Raw genomic sequence first — 4593 nt, forward strand, 5'->3', positions numbered from 1 at the left:
AGTAGAGACAGGGGTTTCACTATGTTGGCCAGGCTGGTCTCAAACTCCTGACCTCATGATTTGTCCGCCTCAGCCTCCCAAAGTGCTGGGATTACAGGCGTGAGCCGCTGCACCTGACCCAGACAGCCTTCTCTACAGGATCTGAGAGCACAATTTGTGTAAACAGGAACTTTTTTTTTTTTTCTGAGACAGGGTCTCACACTGTCGCCCAGGCTGGAGTGCAGTGGTGTGATCACGGCTCACTACAGCCTCAGCTTCCTGGGCTCAAGCGACTCTCCCACCTTAGCCTCCCAATTAGCTGAAACCACAGGAACGTGCCACCACACCTGGCTAATTTTTAAATTTTTTTTGTGGGAACGGATCTTGTTATGTTGCCCAGGCTTACAAAGGAACTTGATTCATGGTGGTAAGTGATGATGTACAGTTTTTTTTTTCTGCTTTTAGAGACGGGGTCTGGCTCTGTTGCGCAGGTTGGAGAGCAGTAGCACTGTCATAGCTCACTATAACCTCAAGCAATCTTCCTGCCTCACCTTGGCCTCCCAAAGCGCTGAGATTACAGGCATGAGCCACTGCGCCTGGCCTGATGTGCAGTTTTAACAAGAAACTCCCCAGTGCCGGGTGCGATGGTTCACACTCATAATCTCAGCACTTTGGTAGGCCAAAAGGTGCAGATCGCTTTGAGCTCTAAACACTGAGAATATAGCAGTAAACCAAACAGGCAACACCTTTGCACCCATGAAATTTATGTTCCACTAAAGAGCAAAAAGACGCCAATCAAGTAAATGAGTTATATAACCAAGATAATTTCAGGTAATAATAAAACCAGATCATATACAGCTGTTTTTATTTTAGTGCCACAATTAGATTTTATTACAAGCATAAAATGCAATCGTTTCAGCCTGGGCAACATGGTGAGACTCCGTCTCTACTAAAAATACGAAAAAATTACCCAGGCATGGTGGTGTGCACCTGTACTCCCAGCTACTCAGGAGGCTGAGGTGGGAGGATCACTTGAGCCTGGGAAGCGGAGTTTGTGGTGAGCCAGGATCACACCACTGCACTCCAGCCTGGGTGACAGAGCAAGACCCTGCCTCAAAAAAAAAAAGAAGGAGGAGGAGGAGGAGGAATGGGAGGAGGGGGAAGGAGGAGGAGGAAGGAGAGAAGGGGAGGTGGGGGGAGGAAGGGGGAGGAAGGGGGAGGAGGAGGAAGAGGAGGAGGAGGAGGAGGAGGAGAAGAAGAAGGAGAAGGAGGAGAAAGGACCGACCTAGCCCAAATAACTTGAATTGTGGTCATCGAGAAGAGGAGCAAATGACAGTACTTTACTTCTTGGACCTCAATTTTCCCATCTGAAAAATGGGATTAATTTCTGTCTCCACTACAAAACCAAGGCTTTATATTGACAGAAAAACATGCATGTAGTGGATCATGCCGCCTTGATAAGCCAGGCCTTGGCGGCCGGTTCGTGGTGTGCGGTTCCCCTGACGCCTGATCGGACTCAACAGACAAAACAAAAACACCAGGCGCCCTTTCTAACCCTCTTCTCCTACCGTCTCAGTTGGAAGAGTGTTTGGGTTGTTTTTCTGAATTTGAAATATTTCCTTTTGTTCCAGGAAAGAAAGACTGCTAGCCAGGGTGAGTTATTCCTCTTCCTTGAGAGGCAAGTTTTGGAAGCTGTCTGAGGTTGCAGCTTGTTGCCACTGAGTGGCTGGGCAGCATTCCTCCCCTGACCTGTCTATTTTAAACCATGCCGATAACTCAGGAGGCGGGGGCAAGACAGCAAAGGCTGACCAGTGGGTGAAGGACATCTGGCAGGAAGGGCTGGCAGCAGGAGGACAGGCTTTCAATGGCATGGATGGGCCCCCACTCTAGAGCCTGGGAGGGTGAGGAAGGGGCTTCGGCCCATGGCAGCCCCCATGTGAGGGGAAGGGAGGAGGCAGGCACGCTGATCAAGGCATCTCCCCCCGCTTATTCATTCATTCGTTCATTCAGCAAATATTGGCTTCTTCAAATCTGCAGGTTGTCTTTCGTGGGTTCTGGACCATTTTCGGCCATTAGAGATTCAGAGGGTTCCCATGCCACGCTCTCTTGCCTCTCTGTCTGCAACTCCAAACAAATGTCTGATGGTATTTCTCAAAGGACCTTCCAATTCTCCTCTTCTCCTTTTGGTATTTTCTATCTTTTTGTCTCTCTGTGTTACATTCTGGATAGCCTCTGTGTTTTTGGGACAGGGTCTCTTTCTGTCACCCAGGCTGGAGTACAGTGGCGCCATCTTGGCTCACTGCAACCTTCACCTCCCAGGTTCAAGCGATTCTCCTGCCTCAGCCTCCAAGTAGCTGGGGCCACAGGGGTGTGCCACCATGGCCAGCTAACTTTTTTTGTTTTTTAGTAGAGATGGGGTTTCACCATGTTGGCTAGGCTGGTCTCGAACTCCTGGGCTCAAGTGATCTGTCCTCCTCGGCCTTTCAAAGTGCTGGGATTAGAGGCGTGAGCCACTGCCCAGCCATAACTTCTGATATCTCACTAATTCTTCCACCATAAACAATCTTCTGTCAGATACAATAATTGAGTTTATTCCTTATTTATTTTTTAAGTTTCTAAAAAGTTCTATTTTGTTCTTTTTGAAATCTGTTATGGCCGGGCGCAGTGCCTCACACCTGCAATCCCAGCACTTGGGAGACACAGGAGGACAAAGGAGCACTTTGTCTAAGTGCTTGTTTTTTCTTATGACTCTGAGCCTTACTGCTAACAGTTCTGGTGGCCCATGTGGGGATTCCCATCCTACTTCAGGAGGGGGTTTTCAGTCATCCCACCCAGGAGGAGACGTGTCCCACTGTCCCATTATGGTGGCTGCAGGGACAGGAAGGAGATGGAGACCCACCCGTTGTGATGAATAAATCCGGGCTCTGAGTAACACAGGGAGGAGAGTCTTGCAGCCACGGAAACCAAGTAACTCTGTGCACAGACCAAAGTAAGAAACATCGCAGGGGGGTGGCAAAGTATTTCCTTAGCAGTCAGGATATTCTAGAGGTTGAAAGTGAGTGTGAAGCTCACGCCTGTAATCCCAGCACTTTGGGAGGCCACGGCAGGCAGGTCACCTGAGGCTGGGGGTTCGAGACCAGCCTGACCAACATGGAGAAACCCGGTCTCTACTAAAAATACAAAATTAGCCGGGCGTGGTGGCGCATGCTTGTAATCCCAGCTACTCGGGGGGCTGAGGCAGAAGATTCGCTTCAACCTGGGAGGTGGACGTTGCTGAGATCATACCACTGCACTCCAGCCTGGGCAACAAGAGCAAAAACTCCGTCGAAAAAAGAGAGAGAGAGAAAAGGAAGGAAGAAAGGAAGGAAGGAAGGAAGGAAGGAGGGAAGGAGGGAAGGAGGGAAGGAGGGAAGGAGGGAAGGAGGGAGGGAGGGAGGAAGGGAGGGAGGGAGAGAAAGCGTGTGTGAATAGTGCTAAGAGTAAGTCCTCTCTGTGGTTTCGTGGTCACCTCACATGGTTTGGGGCGGAAGCGGCCAGAGTGGACGAAGGGAAAGAAGGATAGACAAGAATCCCTAATAGGAGGGGCTGGGCCTCAACACAGCCTCTGGAGAAGGATGGGCAGGAAATCCCTCATAGGAAAGGTCGACCCTTAAAGCCCCAGTGAACCTCTAGAAGGAGGGAGGGGAGAAAGCTCTAATAGAAGAGGTTGAACCCCCACCCCTCTACCTCTGAGATGGGAAACGTTTCAAGTAAGACAAGAAAAATAAAGAGTCAAAAGAGTGATGAAATTCCTTCTAAGAGTCCCTTAAGGCTCATGTTAAAATATTAGAAAGAGAGTGAAAGAACAAAACATCAAAGAAAGCAGCAAATGATAAAATATTGTTTTATTTGAACTCGAGGGCCCATGCTTAAACCCGCAGGCTTCTGTCCAAAATGTGAGTCCAGTGAAGAGAGATTTGTCAGCTCTTACTGGAGCACATTAGGGATAAGAGCCCTGCCTCCTGGGAGGAGATGGACTATGCTCTTTGTTGGAGACAAGGACCTGTCCTTTACCCCTTAAAAATCGGAGGGAACAAGCCAGAAACCGACTCCTCCGAAAGAGAAAACGTCCCTGTTTCTAAACAACCTGCGCCCACCAACATGTAAGAGCCTCTAAATCATCTTCCTCCGTTCAGTGCCCCTGACCGCCCCACTCAAACAGCTGCTGCCGCCTCAGATCCTCTTCCAGATCCTTCTCCTGCTCATGTTATTCTTCCTCCTTACAACCCTGATTCTTCAGAATGATCATCCCATGAGCCTGCCCCCTCCCAGCCTATTAAGCATGAAATGAAGCAATGCCAAAAACCTGCTCTCCTTTGTTCAAAGTGCTCTCGTAACAGCCAGCCACACGAGAAACACCTTTCTACGCAAACATAAATTTACTGTACTAAAAAATCCTTTGTCTAAATGCTCATTTTTCCTTACGACTCCAAGACTTATTTCTAACACAGGAGGTGGAGGTTGCAGTGAGCTGAGATCGAGTAACTGCACTCCAGCCTGGGGGACAGGGTGAGACTCTCTCTCAAAAAAGAAAAAAAGATGGGTGTGGTGATGTGTGTTCTCACTACTCAGGAG

Source organism: Cebus imitator, unplaced genomic scaffold (assembly GCF_001604975.1).
Source record: "Cebus imitator isolate Cc_AM_T3 unplaced genomic scaffold, Cebus_imitator-1.0 Scaffold169, whole genome shotgun sequence".
NCBI classification, from domain to species: Eukaryota; Metazoa; Chordata; class Mammalia; order Primates; family Cebidae; genus Cebus; species Cebus imitator.